We start from the raw sequence: 20376 nt of genomic DNA, 5'->3' as shown, positions 1-20376 counted from the left end.
TGGGTGGCTCAGTTGGTTAAGCGACTGCTTTCGGCTCGGGTCATGATCCTGGAGTCCTAGGATCGAGTCCCGCGTCGGGCTCCCTGCTTGGCGGGGAGTCTGCTTCTCCCTCTGACCCTCCCCACTCTCATGTGCTCTCTCTCATTCTCTCTCTCTCTCTCAAATGAATAAATAAAATCTTTAAAAAAAATAAATATCAGATAGATTAAAATCTAAACATTAATAACCAAACCTAACAATAATACTTTTTGAAATTGTGATAATGGCAAAACAATTTGAAAAGGACTGCATGTTTATAACAGTAGAAGTAGTTAAATAAAGTTTAGTGTAACACTATGCAACAGCATTCAGCCACTAAAGAGTAAGGTACATTTATTTGTACTGACATTTAAAGTTTCCAAGAAACTAAAAAGAATAAGATAGACTTATTTGTCCTGACATTTAAAGTTTTGGAGACATATTGCTGCAAGGAAAAAGTAAGTGAAATAAGCAGACAGAAGTCTTGATCTTACTTATGGTTTTTTTTTTTTTTATTATTTGAGACAGAGAGAATGAGAGAGAGAAAGAGCACATGAGAGGGGGGAGGGTCAGAGGCAGAAGCAGGCTCCCTGCCGAGCAGGGAGCCCGATGTGGGACTTGATCCAGGGACTCCAGGATCATGACCTGAGCCAAAGGCAGTCGCTTAACCAACTGAGCCACCCAGGCGCCCCTACTTATGTTTTTATAACGAGAGATACAGATGTATGTAAGTTCATAGTGAGTGAGCTAGGATGCTAGGTACTAAGCAGTAAATGCTGGTTGCCCAGGTAGGGGAAGAAGAGGTGGGTGTAATAGCTAAGAGATGGAAAAGTAAAGTAGACTTTCATGTTTCACTCCAAGTTCTTCTGTATAGTTTAAAATTAGGACTTATGTGATTAAAAAAAAAAAAAAAAGAAAGAAAGAAACACATTTCACTAACTTATACCAAAGAAAACACAGGAAAAGTGCCATTGCCTATTGGTAGAGATAGCATTCCGAAAAAATATACAAACTTTTAAAAGAAAAACATGTACAGATTTGATCACATAAAAATGTAAAACCTCTTTAGGTCAAAATAACCCACAAACAAAATAAAACACAAGTCATATCTCAAAGAAGTATTTTAAAATGTATAACAGATGAAGGATAAATAGCATGAAGAATAGCATGAATAAGAAAAAGACCAACAACCCAATAGAAAAATGGACATCTGATATAAAAAGACATTTCACAAGATTATAAAATTACATATAAAACATATAAAAAATGTTCAACCTGTTCAGTTATAAAAGAAATGCATATTAAAGCAGTAAGTTTGTCCATCGGATATACAAAATTAAAAAAAATGATAATATTCAAAATTGGTGAGCTTTGAGATTGACAGTCATTCTCATGTTCTTTTCTTGTGAATATAAATTGAACCTCTTGGGACCATAATTTGCAATATTTTAAAACATATAATTGTTCTACACTTTGACCCATAAATTCCATCCCTATCAATCTATCCCTAAGGAAATAATCACACATATGAAAAAAAAAGATATGTTTGCAAGGATAGTCAATGCTGTAGTGTATATGACAGCAAGCAACTGGAAGCCAGCTAAACATCCACTGACAATGTGATAGTTAAATGTTAATGGATTACCTATACTAGGAAACATTGTAGTCTAGGAAGAGAACAACTATCAACATGGAAAGATCTTGTTATATTGTTAAGTGAAAAACAAATCACAGGAAAATATGTGTACTGTACTCTTGCCTATGCAGGAAAAAGATACTGCATCTATACATAGTGTTATGGACTGAATTGCCCCCCCTCCCAAATTCAAATGTGGAAGCTTTAACTGCCATACATCAGAATGTGACTGTATTTGGAGATAGGGCCTTTTAAGAGGTGATTACGGTAAAATGAGCTGTTAGTGTGGGCCCTAATCCAACCTGACTTGTGTCCTTATAAGAAGAGGAAATTCAGACACACAAAGAGACCTGGGGGAGAGAACATTATATGAGGACCCAGCAAGAAGGTGGCCATCTGCAAGCCAAGGAGAGAGGCTTCAGGAGAAACTAACACTGCCAACACTTTGATCTTGGACTTCTAGCCTCTAGAACTATGAGGCAATAAATTCTGTTGTTTAATATCCCCTGTCTGTGGTATTTGTTAGGGCAGTCCTAGGAAATTAATTAGTAAGGATTTTAGGAAGATATATACCCAACTGAAAATAGAGGTGGCTTCCAGAGCTCTGGAATGAGAGGAGAGAAAGAAGTTAAAACATATATATATATACTTTCCATATGTTTTCATGTTCCTAGAGATGTTAGAGCAGACATTTATTTTTTTCATAATTAAAAAGGAAAATAAAAAGGAAAGAATATCACTTTGATAGGTAAGGGGACATTCATAGATGATGCACAAAGCGATGCTTTAATCCATTACACAATTTTTTTTTAAACAGTAAAATGTAGACAGTATGTTTTGAGATCATTTATGCAGGAATCTCATAGACTATATGTGGGGTACATATTTTTGAAAAGACTTAAAATATCACTTCTATTTTCAGAGGGTACATTTCCAAAAAAAAAAAAAAAAAGAAAAGAAAAAAGAAAACTCACCAGCAAGTCTAATTTTAAGTCCGAGAACCCTAGGAGCCCTAGGAGAAGACTGTTGTCTCCATTTCCTCTGTTCTATTTCCCTTGATGTAATAAGTCAACACCACATTTTGCAAAATCTAAGTTACTCAGAATTAAATAAACATCACATCTATGAAACCAGAAACATTTGCACCCCATAAAGGACAGCAGAATCCACAACAAAGCTCTCCTGGCTTCATCAGACACAAATATTTCTATTATTACTGGAACACAGATTCTGATAGGTCATCTTACTGGACAGTTGGCTCCAAGAACTTATGTTTTATGCCTAGATAGCTAAGGGACAAATTCAAGGAAAAGAAGCAGAGGGATGAAGAAGTTGCCATTTCTTCCAAGTCTACAACAGCTGGAAACTTTAAATTGTTGGCTAGATGCATAAAAATTCCACTCATCATAATCTCAAAATACCTTGAAGTCAAATTTTAACCACAGTGCCACCTTACATTCAACTGCCGCTTCTACCCCCATCCCACCCCAATGAGTAGAATTTTGGATCCAGTAGATGCTATATATTCATTAAACTGAATCTTATTATGTCATTTTTGCCAATATAAAATTTTGATCTCTTTAGGTTGATTGCTTCTTATCACTTTAACATTCAAAATCATAAAACAAACGAAACACCAAAAAGTATGGGGAAAAAAATGTGAACATTTAAAATCTTCTTTTAGTATAAAATCAACTTACATGTTACCCTTTGGAGGTGAGGACTTCCTTCTCTTTCTACCATCACTTCATGGTAAAAGAATTAAGATTGTATTTGACTTTTAAGGCACGGAAAACATTTTGAGAATTTGATATATACCAGACATTGTGCAAGTAAATGGAAGGGGCAGCCCTCCAGGATCTGGCTGATAATGGAGTAAGGCTGTCAATAAAAAAGAAAGCTACATGCAAAATGATAACTCGAGTAGCAGCAATATTACAAAGGTGCGACTGGCATAAGGACAGGTGCTTTATTCTTCTTGGAAAATAAAAGGTTGGGGGGAGGTGCAGAGAGGTCTTCACAGAAAATGTTAGCTTTGAGCTTTGGTCAGTAGGAGATAATTCTGCAAGTACCTTGAGTAAAGCTTTCCAGACAGAGGGAGCAGCTCACAAAAAAGCAGAGGTATGAGCATTTTGGGTTTGGTGTTCACAGGCAGCGCTGGAAGGGTGGTGCTCACCCAGCCTGGGGGAGAACACTGACCCCACTTGCCTGGGAAAAGACAGTGAACATGATTCTGATGCAGTTCTTTCTCTCATTACAAACCAACAAATTCTTCCAAAAATGAAATTTTGAAGGGAGCCCAGTGTCGTCAAGTCTCTCCTTCTCAGTGCCCCTGGGCCGCAGGAGGGAAGCATGGGGACCTGCCACCTCCCTCCACTCTGACATCATCGTTGTCCTTGGTAGCCTCCAGGGCAGGTTCCATTAAACAAGCTGAGCTTTCCAGAATGTGACTCGAGCATCACATAGCCTCAAAAGGACCATGAGTCACTTCGGGACCAGTGCCCCAGGCTCCTCAGTTAGGGCCATCAAAGGTGCAGCCCCTTATCAGGACCCAAGAAAGAAGGTGTCAGCCAGCCGGTGGGCAGGTGCTGTGGGGGTCCCTAGATCCCAAAAGACTCTCTTGATTTCTGACAAATGAGTGTTTTTATGTATTGTAATATGTAGAGCCCATTTGTGAATTGCTCATAATTTCAAAAGTAACCTAATGAATCTTACTTTATGCTAGTTAGATGATTCCTGTGAAAATCCTTTTCACTAAAGGGCGGGAACCCCTGCCCTTCTGTGCTTCGGTTGCTGGTTAATAGGGAGTTAGTCCCTTTATTTGGGAAACACCACACTGAGTCTTATTTGCATGCCATGATAGGTTAAATTCTGTCAAAGGAAAAAAGGATTGAGTGCAGAGGAAAAGAGAGCCTGCAAGATGGAAATATTTTTTTGAGATGAAAGATGTACTTCAGTTAAAGACATGGAGAAGATTGTTCCCCAAAAGAAAGAAATTACTGCTCTGTCAGTAAAAGAAGTCCTTCTAAGCTTAGCTGATGATGGTGTGGTTGGCTGGGAAAGGATTGGAACATCTAATGATTGTTGGGCTTTTCCAAGTGAAGTTCTTCATGTGAGGAAATGTAGATAGGAGGTTCTGGAATCTCAGTTATCCAAGAGAAACCAAAAGCACACAGACCTACCAGAAAGCTTCCAGAAACTAAAATTAGTTGACATGAACCAACCATGCTAGCAAAAGAGCTTTTTTAACTTTGAGACCAAAGGGAACAGCTAAAGGCAGCAGTAGAAAAATACAAATAATGTGACCTGGAAGGTATAGAGGGAATACGCCAAGCAAATAAAGTAGCCAAAGAAGCTGCTGACAGATGGAGTGATAATGTATTTGCAATAAAATCTTGGGCCAAAAGAGAATTTGGACTTGAAGAAAATAAAACTGATAAAAAAAATTGGAATTCCAGAAGACTAAATAGACTGAAATGTTCAATGTTGGTTAAGGACCTGTGTGCTTGTATGTATATTTTTCCATTATCCAATTAAATGTACTGAATTGTCATTTACCTAAAACTGTGTTTATTGTTTTATTAATTTTAAATAAAATATAAAGTTAAAAAAAAAAAAGAATCTCTCCTTCTTGCCTCCTGCTTCATAGCACTCTCTTTTATTATTTCTTTCATATTGTCCTAGCTTTGTTGTCTCACATTACCTGTGTGACCCCACCCTCTACCAACCCACCCCTTTTCCAGGTAGCTTCTCCTTAGTGGACTGCTTTTGTACTAAAAACATGGCACACTCTAGGGTGGCCCAGGGAGACTTCTCCACACTGGCTAAGGCTCCTTCCCTGAGCTCATCTTTTTTTTTTTTTTTTTTAAGATTTTATTCTTAAGTTTATTCTACACCCAACATGGGGCTCCAGCCCACAACCCCAAGATCAAGAGTTGGTTTGGGCAGATTTTGAAGATTTCACATAGAACACTAGATATATGATAAGAGTTTAGAGGACAGGTCTGCACTGAAGATAAAGATTTGGGAGTAGACACTGTATTGCTGATATCTAACACCATGAGACTGCGTGTGATATAGAAGAGGTCCAAAGAGAAATGAGGAGGGTCAGCAGGGGAGATGTGAGGAAGAGGAAACCCAAGTGAAGAAAAATCTTCAAGGATCAGAGGTAACCAGTTGCATTCAAGTCTGCTGTTAGAGCACGTGGGGACAGGGAAAAGGCATTGGTTTCACATATTGCAGTTATTGGGGCCTGTAAATAAAACAGTCTCTGGGCAGTGGTGGAACAAAGCATTTTCAAGTGTTTTAAGACACAATGGCAGAAAAGGGGTTGGAATAAACATGGATGCAAAAATCCTCAACAAAATATTAGCAAATCAAACCCAACAATATATTAAAAGAATTGTACACTGTAACCAAGTGGGATTTATCCCTGGTGTGCAAGACTGGTTCAACATTTAAAAATCAATGTAATATATCACATCAACAGGCTGAAAATGAAAAAAAAAAAAAAAAAAACCCACATTAATATCAATAGATGCAGTAAAAGCATTTGACAAAATCCTACACCCATTCATGATAAAAGTTCTTATTAACTATGAACAGAGGGGTATCTTCTTCACATTGATAAGGAATACCTATAAAAAACTTAGAGCTAACATCATACTTAATGGTGAGAAACTCAATGTTTCCCACTGAGATCAGGAAAAAGGAAAGGATGTCTCCTCCCAACACACCTTTTCAACATCAAACTAGAAGTTCTAGCTAATGAAACAAGACAATAAAAAGAAATAAAAGGTATACAGTTTGGAAGGAAGAAAAGGAATTGGAGACAGTAAGGAAGCAATTATTTGGTAGTTTTGGTATGAAGGGTGGTAGCTGGAGGAGAAGTGGTGTCAAGAGGTGTTTGTGTTTTTAAGATGGGAGTAATAGGAGCACCTGGGTGGCCCAGTCAGTTGGGTGACTGTCTTCAGCTCAGGTCATGATCCTAGAGTCCCAGGATTGAGCCATCGTCGGGCTCCCTGCTCAGTGGGGAGTCTTCTTCTCCCTCTGCCCCTCCCCCTGCTCATGCTCTCTCTCTCTCTAATAAATAAAATCTTAAAAAAAAAAAAGATGGGAGCAATAACTAGGTATGGAAAGAAATGTTGATGCTAAAGAGGAGAGAATTGCTAGAGAAATGCCTCTAATTAAATGCTATGCTATCCCTAGACACCAAGATGTTAAGAACCATCTATGTATGGTGATTTTGTAATCACTGGTTATGTTTTTTAAATGATACTCTGTAAGATCTCTCTCTTTCTCTCTGTATTTCTTTCTTACTTTCATATTTTTTTTTCTTTTTGGGCACTTCTCTAGTATTTTTTTTAACCCAAGACAGAAGTAAATTTTGAAATTATTTCTTCTCTAAGGATATTGACAATGACAATTTTATGATGGGTATCTTGGTAATCCTATTCAAGTTCTTTTAAAAAATCTTATGTATGGGGGGAAAGATGGCAGAAGAGTAGGGGACCTATTTCAACTGGTCCCCGGAATTGAACTGGATATCTACCAGACCACTCTGAGCACCCACGAAACCAGCCTGAGATGTAAGAAGATCTGGATCTCTACAAACAAAATATTGCAGGCAGTTGGTTTTGAGATACGAAGCGGGGAGCCGTGATTCTGCGGGCAGATATTGGAGGATAAACGGCAGCAGGAGGGTGCCTGGCCATGGAGATCCTACACCGCTGTTGAATGACAGCACGAGCGCTGCGGACAGGCACAGACTCACAGACTGGTAGCGTCGGGAAAGGACTTTAAGGCAGCCCCCGGGGTGGAAACCTGGAGTGGCGGGGTCATGCCCGTGAACTGCAGCCCCCCCCATGGAAACCCAGAGTGGCGGGGTTCTGTGTGCAAACTGCAGCACCCTGGATGGAAACCCAGAGCGGCGGGATCACACGGGTGAACTGCAGCCCCCGGGATGGAAACCCGCAGTGGCAGGGTAATGCCTGCGAACTGCAGCCCCCTGGATGGAAACCTGGAGCCACAGAGCATCCCGGGCGTGAACTGGGAGCAGCTGGTGGTTTTAGAAGCACAAAGGGCAGAGACAGGCCCCAACCTGGAGGCAGGACTGGGAGCGCAGTGGAGGGGCGCACAACCAAGGATGCTGCACTTTATAGCAGCATGGACAGAAACGGAGACAGTGTGGCCTAGAGAGCTCACTGAAGAATGGACCGCAGTCTCTCTGCTCTGAGGCAGAGGATTGGAAATGGTTTCTTCTGTTCATACTCACAGAACAGATGCGGAAAGCCACCAGGGAAAGCCACCAGAGAACAAAAGCCCCAAAGACTGATTCCCACTGAGCCCATCCCCCACCACAGGGGCGCAGGGCAACTCCACCCAAACAGGGTTGCCTGAGTAACAGCGCGGCAGGCCCCTCCCACAGAAGACAGACTGGGAAAACAAGAGGCCAGCAACCCTAAGGTCCCAAGAAAACAGGTGCATCTTGCTTGGGTGCTGGTCAATAATTTGGACTCCATACATTCCCTCAAACACCCATCAACAGAATGACTAGGAGGAGGAGCCCCCAAAAAAGAAAAGACTCAGAGATTATGACTTATGCTGCAGATTTACAAATGGATGCAGATATAACCAAGATGTCGGAGATGGAATTCAGGCTAGCAATTGTGAAGACAATGGCTAGAATGGAGAAATCAATTAATGGCAACATAGAGTCTCTAAGGGCAGAAATGAAAGGTGAATTGGCAGAACTTAAAAATGCTATCAATGAGATCCAATCCAATCTAGATGATCTAACAGCTAGGGTAACTGAGGCAGAAGAGCGAATAAGCGACCTGGAAGACAATATAATAGATAAAAAGGGAAAAGAGTAGGCCAGGGAAAAACAACTCAGAATCCATGAAAATAGAATCAGAGAAATAAGTGACACCATGAGGCGTTCCAATGTCAGAATCATTGGAATCCCAGAGGGAGTGGAGAGAGAGCGAGGACTAGAACATGTATTTGAGCAAATTGTAGCTGAGAACTTCCCTAATCTGGAGAATGAAACAAACATTCACATCGTAGAGGCAGAGAGGACGCCTCCTAAGATCAAGGAAAACAGGCCAACGCCCCTGCATGTAATAGTAAAACTTGCAAATCTTAAAACAAAGGAAACCATCTTAAGGGCAGTTAGCGGGAAGAAATTCCTTAGGTACAGAGGGAGGAATATCAGAATAACGTCAGACCTATCTACAGAGACCTGGCAAGCCAGAAAGGCCTGGCAAGACATATTCAGGGTACTAAATGAGAAGAACATGCAGCCAAGAATACTTTATCTGGCAAGGCTGCCATTTAGAATGGATGGAGAGATGCAGAGCTTCCACGACCGGCAGAAACTGAAAGAATATGTGACCACTAAGCTGGCCCTGCAAGAAATATTAAGGGGGGTTCTATAAAAGGAGAAAGACCCCAAGAGTGATCTACAATAGAAATTTACAGGAACAATCTATAAAAACAACATCTTCACGGGCAACATGATGACAATTAATTCATATCTTTCAATAATCACTCTCAATGTGAATGGCTTAAACGCTCCCATAAAATGGCAGAGTGTTGCAGATGGGATAAAAAGACAGGACCCATTGGGCGCCTGGGTGGCTCAGTTGGTTGAGCAACTGCCTTCGGCTCAGGTCATGATCCTGGAGTCCCGGGATCGAGTCCAACATTGGGCTCCCTGCTCGGCGGGGAGTCTGCTTCTCCCTCTGACCCTCCCCCCTCTCATGTGCTCTCTCTCTCATTCTCTCTGTCAAATAATAAAAATAAAATCTTAAAAAAAAAAAAAGACAGGACCCATCAATATGCTGTCTACAAGAGACTCATTTTGAATCTAAAATACATCCAGACTGAAAGAGAAGGGATGGATATCCATCTTCCATGCAAGCGGACCTCAAAAGAAAGCTGGGGCAGCAATTATTATATCAGATAAATTAGATTTTAAACTAAAGTCTGTAATAAGAGACACAGAAAGACACTATATCATTCTTAAAGAGTCTATCCAACAAGAAGACCTAATATCTATGCCCCCAACATGGGAGCAGCCATCTATATAAGCCAGCTGTTAATCAAAATAAAGAGTCATATTGATAACAATATGTTAATTGTAGGAGACCTCAATACTCCACTTTCAGCAATGGACAGATCATCTAAGCAGAAAATCAACAAGGAAACAAGAGCTTTGAATGATACATTGGACCAGATGGACCTCATAGATATTTACAGAACATTCCACCCTAAAACAACAGAATACTCATTCTTCTCGAGCGCACATGGAACTTTCTCCAGAATAGAACACATACTGGGTCACAAATTAGGTCTCAACTGATACCAAAAGATTGAGATTATTCCCTGAATATTCTCAGACCACAATGCTCTGAAACTGGAACTCAATCACAAGGAAAAATTTGGCAGAAATTCAAACACTTGGAAACTAAAGACCACTCTGCTCAAGAATGTTTGGGTCAACCAAGAAATCAAAGAAGAACTTAAAAATTCATGGAAATCAATGAGAACAAAAACACATTGGTCCAAAACCTATGGGATACTGCAAAGGCAGTCCTAAGCGGGAAATACATAGCCATCCAAGCCTCACTCAAAAAAAATAGAAAAATCCCGAATTCACCAACTAACTCTACACCTTAAAGAACTAGAGAAAAAGCAACAAACGACACCTAAGCCACACATTAGAAGAGAAATAGTTAAAATTAGAGCAGACATCAATGAATTAGAAACCAGAAACACAGTAGATCAGATCAATGAAACTAGAAGTTGGTTCTTTGAAAGAATAAATAAGATCGATAAACCACTGGCCAGACTTATCCAAAAGAAAAGAGAAAGGACCCAAATTAATAAAATTATGAATGAAAGGGGAGAAATCACAACTAACACCAAGGAAATAGAAACAATTATTAGAAATTATTATCAACAACTAGAGGCCAATAAACTGAGCTATCTGGATGAAATGGAGGCCTTCCTGGAAACCTACAAGCTGCCAAGACTGAAACAGGAAGAAATTGACAACCTGAATAGGCCAATAACCAGTAACGAGATTGAAACAGTGATCCAAAACCTCCCAAAACACAAGAGTCCAGGGCCTGATGGATTCCCTGGGGAATTCTACCAAACATTCAAAGAAGAAATAATACCTATTCTACTGAAGCTGTTTCAAAAAATAGAAACAGAAGGAAAATTTCCAAACTCATTCTATGAGGCCAGCACTACCTTAATCCCCAAACCAGGCAAAGACCCCGTCCAAAAGGAGAATTTCAGACCGATATCCCTGATGAATATGGGTTTCAAAATCCTCAACAAAATCCTAGCTAATAGGATCCAACAATACATTAAAAGGATCATCCACCACGACCAAGTGGGATTTATCCCCGGGATGCAAGTGTGGTTCAACATTTGCAAATCAATCAATGTGATAGAACACATTAATAAGAGGAGAGAGAAGAACCATATGGTCCTCTCAATTGATGCAGAAAAAGCATTTGACAAAATACAACATCCTTTCCTGATTAAAACTCTTCAGAGAATAGGGGTAGAGGGAACAGTCCTCAAGTTCATAAAATCCATATATGAAAAACCCACAGCAAATATCGAAATTGAAGGAGACACAAAAAGATGGAAAAATATTCCATGCTCATGGATCGGAAGAATAAACATTGTTAAAATGTCTATGCTACCCAGAGCAATCTATACCTTCAATGCCATCCCGATCAAAATTCCAATGACATTTTTCAAAGTGCTGGAACAAACAATCCTAAAATTTGTATGGAATCAGAAATGACCCTGAATCGCCAAGGAAATGTTGAAAAAGAAAAACAAAGCTGGGGCCAACACATTGCCCGATTTTAAGCTGTATTACAAAGCTGTAGTCATCAAGACAGCATGGGACTGGCACAAAAACAGATATATAGACCAATGGAACAGTAGAGAACCCAGATATGGACCCTCAACTCTATGGTCAAATAATCTTTGACAAAGCAGGAAAAAACATGCAATGGAAAAAAAGACAGTCTCTTCAATAAATGTTGCTGGGAAAATTGGACAGCCACATGCAGAAGAATGAAACTCGACCATTCTCTAACACCATTCACAAAGATAAACTCAAAGTGGATGAAAGACCTCAATGTGAGACAGGAATCCATCAAAATCCTAGAGGAGAACACAGGCAGTAACCTCTTTGACATCGCCCACAGCAACTTCTTTCAAGATACATCTCCAAAAGCCAGTGAAACAAAAGCAAAAATGAACTTTTGGGACTTCATCAAGATAAAAAGCTTCTGCACAGCAAAGGAAACAGTCAACAAAACAAAGAGGCAACCCACAGAATGGGAGAAGATATTTACAAATGACACTACAGATAAAGGGCTGGTATCCAAGATCTGTAAAGAACTTCTCAAAGTCAACACCCAAAAAACAAATAATCAAGTCAAAAAGTGGGCAGAAGAGATGAACAGACACTTCTCTGAAGAAGACATACAAATGGCTAACAGACACATGGAAAAATGTTCATCATCATTAGCCATCAGGGAAATCCAAATCAAAACCACACTGAGATACCACCTTATACCAGTTAGAATGGCAAAAATGGACAGGGAAAGATACAACAAATGTTGGAGAGGTTGTGGAGAAAGGGGAACCCTCTTACACTGTTGGTGGGAATGCAAGTTGGTACAGCCACTTTGGAAAACTGTGGAGGTTCCTCAAAAATTTAAAAATAGAGCTACCCTATGACCCAGCAATTGCACTACTGGGTATTTACCCCAAAGACACAGATGTAGTGAAAAGAAGGGCCATATGCACCCCCATGTCATAGCAGCAATGTCCGCTATAGCCAAACCGTGGAAAGAGCCGAGATGCCCTTCAACAGATGAATGGATAAAGAAGATGTGGTCCATATATACAATGGAATATTACTCAGCCATCAGAAAAGATGAATACCCAACTTTTACACCAACATGGATGGGACTGGAGGAGATTATGCTAAGTGAAATAAGTCAAGCAGAGAAAGTCAATTATCATATGGTTTCACTTCTTTGTGGAACATAAGGAATAGCATGGAGGACATTAGGAGAAGGAAGGGAAAAATGGACGGGGAGAATTGGAGGGAGAGATGAACCATGAGAGACTATGGACTCTGCGAAACAAACAAGGTTTTAGAGGGGAGCGGGGAGGGGGGATTGGTTAGCCCCGTGATGGGTATTAAGGAGGGCACGTACTGCATGGAGCACTGAGTGTTATATGAAAACAATGGATTGTGGATAACCACATCAAAAACTAATGATGTATTGTATGGTGACTAACATAACATAATAAAATTTAAAAATATTATCTGGAATCATATTTCTGATAATATATTGGTATAAATCTATGTTAGTATAATAAAATTATATATATATATATATATATAAGAGAGAGAGAAATGTTTTTAATTTATGAGAGGAAACCATGGAGCCATAGATAAAAATCACAGAATCTTATAAAAAGTTTATTTTTACCTTTTAAAAAACTGCCTCCCATTAAATCTTTACCAAATCTACAAAAGAGCACAAAATCTATTGACTAAGGGTCTACCTCCCAACCCTATCAGATACAATTAGCAAATGTTTTAAAATAGAGTCAGGGATGAATGAGGAAAAGCAGTAGCCCTGGGTAATCTTGAAACTGAATAATTCATAACAATTAAAAAGCAACTCTGATTCAGAAAAAACTAGTGTTCAGATCCCAGGGCCTGCATTTCTTTGTTGACTTTGCCACTGGCTGGCTGTCTGAACACTGACAGCCTACTAGCCTTTCTAGGCCTCCATTTCTTCATGTATCAACTGAGGGAGTAAAAACAGAACTTCTAAGTTCCAAAACTGCACAATCATATACCAGCTTTATTGCCATTCAGAGCAATCTTTGAGGTTATACATGAGTGAACTTCATTTTTGTGTATATATCTTAAACTCAGGGTAGCATTTTTATATTCAAACTTGATACTACTGATAGCTTTATTTCCCAGTACTGCGTTCATTCTCTATGCAAATGGGCTGACTCATGGATGTATTGGACTGATGTGACACTGTTCAATTCCTATGTGCAGGGAATGCTCAAATACTGACACCTTTCTCTTCCTCCCCAGAATCAGTAAGTTCAGAAGATTTAGTAATAACAAGGGACGATTTCACACAACAGTCATGAGAATGGAAATAGTGACATTGTCCCCAAGGGACGTCCAGGGCCTATAGCATAAATAAAATGTTTAGTTTGCCCTTCCAGCAAAGGGATCCTAAATATAATATCTCAAGTTTTGTCTTTTGATATAGCCGACTGGAAAGAAAATCAAATCAAAATGAAACACAAAATTCATTACAGGTGAAAGGCAAGGGTTAGATGAAGGTATTTTTGTCTTTCAGAAATAAGTAACTAAATGCAGATGCGTGGTTTATAAACATTTACTTTTCTCATGAAATAGAATCAAAGAAACAATAGATAACAAAAATGCAAATTAGCACTCTAGGGCAATAAAAATCTGATGAAAGAACAATATTTGTTTTCAAGTTCTCATTAGCTGTCAGAAAAGTTTTATTAGCAAAAATAACAACCTGCTACTTTGCCTAGAATTTTTTAAAATAGCTTAGCAAGATTGAAGGCAGTTCACCATGCCCACTCCTTGCCAGGTACTCATAAAGGGTTTGACTTCATCGTGAACAAAATAGGAAGTGGTGGATGGGTTTCAGTCATGTAGTAAAACACGACCAACAGCAAAAATAACACACATATCCTCTGTTTATAGATGAGGAGTTAAAACTCCAAACACTTTTTAATTTATAATAAACATTATGGACATTACCTTGTTTAATCGTTCATTCATTACAATCATGTTGGTATGAGTGCTTGCCATGTTCTGGCTCTTTACAAGACTCAGGCAACCGGTAATGAATGAGATAAGCAAGGCCATAATCCTTCCAGAGATGACCCTCGACAAATTCTCCAACCAGTTTTCTGAGTTTGGCAGAGTATTTTTGTCTGTGGTTTACAGAGGAAGAAATTGGCAAGCAGCAGCGTCTAGACCTAAATTCAGGCCTTCTATTCCAATCCCAAAACAACGTACACTAGATTCTACTTGATTTAAAAGGCAGGCCAGAGGCTGAAACAGCATGACCAATGAGAGCCAAGAAACAAATATTACATGATAGATTTGCAGTGTGATTTTAATGACTATGCCTCATCTATAGCAAAGGCTGAGTTTAGGCTCCCAATACACACTGAAGAATAAAAAAGACATGAGGTAAGGTGTTCACTTTAGGGGAAACTGGGAAAGGGTATATGGGAATTCTCTGTACTATCTTTGCAACTTTTCTGTAAATCTGAAAATATTCCAAAATAGAAAGTTTAATTTAAAAAAAATGAATAGACATTTCCTGAGAAGACAGAGATGGGCAACAGGCACATGAAAATATATTCAAAATCATTAATCATCAAGGAATTGCAAATCAAAACTACAATGAGATACTATTTTACATTTGTCAGAATGGCTATTAAAAGGCAAGAAATAACGTGTTGGAGAAGTTGTGGAGAAAAGGGAACCCGCATGCATTGTTCATGGGAGTGTAAACTGGTGCAGCCACTATGGAAAACACTATGGGGGTCCTCAAAAAATCAAAAACAGAACTACCGTATGATCCAGCTATTCTGCTTCTGGATATTTATCTGAAGAAAATGAAAACACTAATTTGAAAAGATATGCATACCCCCCGTGTTTATGGTAGCATTATTCACAATAGCCATAATATGGAGACAAACTAAGTGCCCATCGATAGATGAATGGATAAAGAAGTGATGTATATATACATGGAATACTGCTCAGCCATAAAAAAGAAGAAAATCTTGCCATTTGTGACAACATGGGTGAATCTTGAGAGTATTATGCTAAGTGATATAGGGTGGACAGAGAAAGACAAATACCATATAATCTCACTTAAATGTGGACTCTAAACACCACAACAGATAAACAAAAGAAAACTCATGGAGATAGCCAACAGATTATCACAAAGGAAGAGAGATGGGAGGTAAGTGATATCGGTGAAGGGGGTCAATTGTATGGTGACAGATAGTAAGTAGACTTCCTATGGTGATTACTTTGTAGTATATGTAAATATTGAATTATTATTTTGTGCACCTGAAACTAATAAAATGTTATATACAAATTTTTACCTTAAGTTTAAAAATGGGAATTGTAACATACTGGAAAATAAGACAGATGAAAATTATTAGCATCATAAAAACCGTCCACTGTAAAAATGTCATGTATTATTTGACTATTCTCAAACTGAAAAGCTATAAATTTTTTTTTTAAGATTTTATTTATTTATTTGACTGAGAGAGACACAGCGAGAGAGGGAACACAAGCAGGGGCAGAGGGAGAGGGAGAAGCAGTCTATCCGTGGAGCAGGGAGCCCGATGAGGGGCTCAATCCCAGGACCCTGGGATTATGACCAGAGCTGAAGGCAGATGCTTAAAGACTGAGCCACCCAGGCGCCGGAAAAGCTATAAATTCTTAAAAAGTACTTGCTTTACCAAAGAGCAAAATGTATGAGGATTATACACCCTTGATATGTAGCTGGGGATGTAACAGAGTAAAAATGTGACATTTTATGTGAATGGAAGCACAGTGTTAATTACAGTTGGAACAAGTAGTGCAATTTTAGCACAATGGGATGTTGCGAAAGAAGGAGAATTCAGCTTTTTCCCAATGACAGAATCTTCAGCTCAATCAGGTTAATCCTAACAGAGCAGGAGTACAAGGTCCAAAACAACAAAGTCAAGTCAAGAGGGGGTTGTAAGACAGGGAAGGCACAGAGTGTCTGAGCAATGAGGCCCATGAAACAGACCACAGTAAAAAAAAGCTGTTCCAAAAAAAAAACAAAAACAAAAGGACTGTATGCGCATTTCGGCACACTCCTAAACACAACTCCTCAGGCCAACCTCGTTTTCAAGATTACTGCCACTTACTCAGCCAGGCTGCCTCCCTCCTAGGTCCAGCACCCAGAAGTGGGGGCCCAAAGCAGTGCCTCTTCCTTCAGGTACACAATGACCAAGTCTTTTTTTTAGATATTTATTTATTTATTTATTTATTTATTTATTTATTTGAGCGTGAGAGAGAGAGCACGAGCAGTGGGGAAGGGCAGAGAGAGAGGGAGAAACAGACTCCCCACTGAGCAGGGAGCCTGATGCAGGGCCCGAGCCGAAGGCAGCTGCTTAAACCGACTGAGCCACCCAGGTGCCCAATGACCAAGTTTTGAGAGAATGCAGTGTGGTTCCTTCATCCTGTTGGGAAAGCACAAGCCTAAGTGAGGTGTAGCCCCTGCTTTGGAGACTCCAGCCCCTCTGGGTGGGGATCTAGTTAACACCATTTTCCCAGACCTCCACCCCACCCTATCACACCTGCCAGTGCCAGGTGGTTGGTTAGCTAAACTGATAAATAATATTTCTAGTAACCAATTAAAGAAAAAAATTGTTTTCATTCACCCAAACTTCACCATTTTTAAACTTGCTCTCAATGCCTTAACTTAAAGACATCATTAATGTGCAAATTTATGAAAGAGGGAAATATTTGGGAGCACAGAGGTGTTTACTGGTCCCTAAATTCACTCAGCATAGGATTTACCTATTTTGGAGCCAATAAAGCCATGCTGGTTCATGTTATTGTGAATTAAATGTTTTTGTATAATTTCACAAAAGACTCAGAATGAAAGGAAACTAAGTATACCAAATGTATATATTCACTGAAAAAAATTTTTAATATGTAAAAAATTCTATAGAGCTTCATCTTCTAAAGCTAATAAGAGTCCCAGTAAGGAATGCAGTTCTAAAGGCACCTTGATTTTAGCCCAGCATTAAATCTCTGGTCTATGGAAGTGTGAAATAAGTTTGTGTTGCCTTAAACCACCAAATTTGTGGTTTGCTACACATAAATAGAGAATTAATGCAACAATTAGACAATATCCAACTGTTTATGGTGGAATTTCCTGACACAAAAATAGAGTAGACTACCTCCTACATAATATGACTCTGAGCTTCCTCAAGGACGATGCTGAACAATGCCTATAACCTCTCATCTAAATTGTACTTATTTAGTTCATCAAGTAAAACTGTTCAGCTGTTACCAGTCATTTACATACAAGTATGAATGAGCACTGATCCTCTTCAGATATAAGACTCTCATAGAACATGAGGAAGAGGGGTGGGTAAAATAATGTAACTATTGAGGTTGGGGTGGGTAATAAATTAAGTAGTTGGGGTTCTCTGGAGAAACAGAACCAATAGTATATAAAAAGATTTATTATGACGAATCGGCTCATTTGATTATGGAGGTTAAGTCCTACCTTCTGTCATCTGCAAGACAGTGACCCAGGAAAGACAATGGTGTAAATATTCCAGTCCAAGTGCAGATGAAATGAGATGTCCTGGCTCACTCAGTGAGGGATGAGTTCCTTCTTCTTCCACTTTTTGTTCTTTAGTTTTCCAAGAGATTGGATGAGACCCACCCACATTGCAAAGGGTAATCTACTTTACTGAGTCCAAGAATTTAAATGCTAATCTCATCTGGAAACATTCTCACAGACACATCTAAAAATAATGTTTAATATGGGCACCCCATGACCAGTCAAATTGACATAGAAAATTAACCACCATTGGGAGAGAGTGGAAGGAACTCTGGAGAAAAAACATCTTTGTCACAATTATCAAGCATTAGTTTTAGTGGCCAACCTATTGTGACCAAAGAGTGGCAAATGACTTAATGTAACTATTGTCAGGGAGTCTTGTGCCATATCTATAAAAACTTTGGAAAGCATTTGGTAATAGTCTTCACTTTTCTTATTGGTTTTTAAGTAAAAATATGACTCAGATAAAGAGTAGCATGTTTCAAAGGCCATATTATCCTTATTGATGTTTTCTACAATTTTTATGAAGAAATAAGTGCTTGTGTTTCCTACTTCAAGGAAACAGCATGAGTCTTAGGCAAGTTATTTAATGTCTTTAGGCCTCAGTTACCTAATCTATAAAAGGGGATATTACTAGCTAGTGCTTCATAAAAGTGTAGTAAGAGCTAAATTAAATAATATTGTAAAGCATTTAGCAGAGTGCTTAGAACATGATGCAGTCTTGTACATAAATCACTGACTCATGGTTTGACATAGGTCAGTATGCTGTGCATCCTGATAGAACCACATAGATATAAACATAAAGATCTACATTTCAGATTTAAGATTTATGTTAAATGTGTATAATTGTTAACATAAAGATTATAAAGGCAACAAAAGCAAAAATCAACAAGTGAGACTACATCAGACTAGAAAATTTCTGCACAGCAAAAGAAACCATCAACAAAATGAAAAGGCAACCTTATGGAATGGGAGAAAATATTTGCAAATCATACATGTGATAAGGGGTTGGTATCCAAAATATATAAAGAACTCACACAACTCCATAGCAAAAAACCCCAAACAATCCAATTAAAAATTGGGCAGAAGATATGAATAGACATTTTTTCCAAGAAGACATAAAGGTGGCCAACAGAGAATGTGCTCAACATCACCAATTATCAGGGAAATGCAAATCAAAACTGCAATGAGAGGTCATTTCACACCTGTTAGAATGGATATTATCAAAAAGACAAGAAATGATAAGTGTGGTGAAGATGTAGAGAAAAGGGAACCCTTGTATACTATTGGTAGAAATGTAAATTGGTGCAATCATTATGGGAAACAGTATGGAGCTTCCTCAAAAATTTAAAATTAGAATTACCATATGATCCAACAATTCCAATTCTGGGTATTTATCCAAATGAAATGAAACCACTAATTCGAAAAAGTGTCTACACCCCAAGTTTATTGCAGCATTATTTACAATGGCCCAAGACATGGAGACAACCTAAGTGTCTATTCATAGATGAATGGATAAAGAAGATGTGTTGTATATACACAGTGAAGTATTACTCAGCCATAAAAAAGAAGAAAATTCTGCCATTTTGTGACAACATGGATGGACCTAGAGGGCATTATGCTAAGTGAAATAAGTAAGGGGAAGACAAATACTGTACAATCTCACTTATATGTGGAATCTAAAACAAAACAAAACAAACAAACAAAAACAAACAAACAAAAAAATGCACAAGTTCATGGATACAGAGAACAGACTGAACAGATTGGTGGTTGACACAGGCAGAAGTTATCCCAGTCCTGGGATGTAATGTATAGCATGGTAACTGTAGTTAATAATACTGCATTACATATTTGAAAGTTGCTAAGAGAATAAATCTTAAAATTTCTCATCACACACAAAATATTGTAACTATGTGTAGTGATGGGTGTTAACTAGAGTTATTGTGATGATCTTTTCACAATAGGTACATATATAAAATCATTATGGTGTACACCTGAAACTAAAATAATGTTATATATTAATTATATCTCAATGAAAAAAATAAAATCAGAAAACCAAAAATAATATTAAAAAAAATAAATATTGGAAATGGAGCAGGCAGTCAGTAGGGGTGGGGGCAGATGAGGGGTGTTAAAGGACTGGAAAAAAATGTGTTCTTAACCATATTGAGTCCTAGACTAGTGGGTTAGTCAAGAAGTTTGCAAAGTAAATTATGAATGGTACAGCAATTTTTTTGGAGTGTAAAT

At 38.6% G+C, this 20376-nt stretch overlaps 1 pseudogene; it reads left to right on the top strand.

Moving 5' to 3' along the window:
- The first annotated feature begins 3565 nt into the window (after window positions 1-3565).
- On the top strand, window positions 3566-5120 carry LOC118015368 (annotated as a pseudogene).
- The last annotated feature ends 15256 nt before the right edge of the window (window positions 5121-20376 follow it).

The sequence above is a fragment of the Mirounga leonina genome, unplaced genomic scaffold, assembly GCF_011800145.1.
Source record: "Mirounga leonina isolate KUSES-001 unplaced genomic scaffold, KU_Mleo_1.0 Mir_165, whole genome shotgun sequence".
Taxonomy (NCBI): domain Eukaryota; kingdom Metazoa; phylum Chordata; class Mammalia; order Carnivora; family Phocidae; genus Mirounga; species Mirounga leonina.
This window is presented reverse-complemented; position numbering and strand designations above follow the sequence as displayed.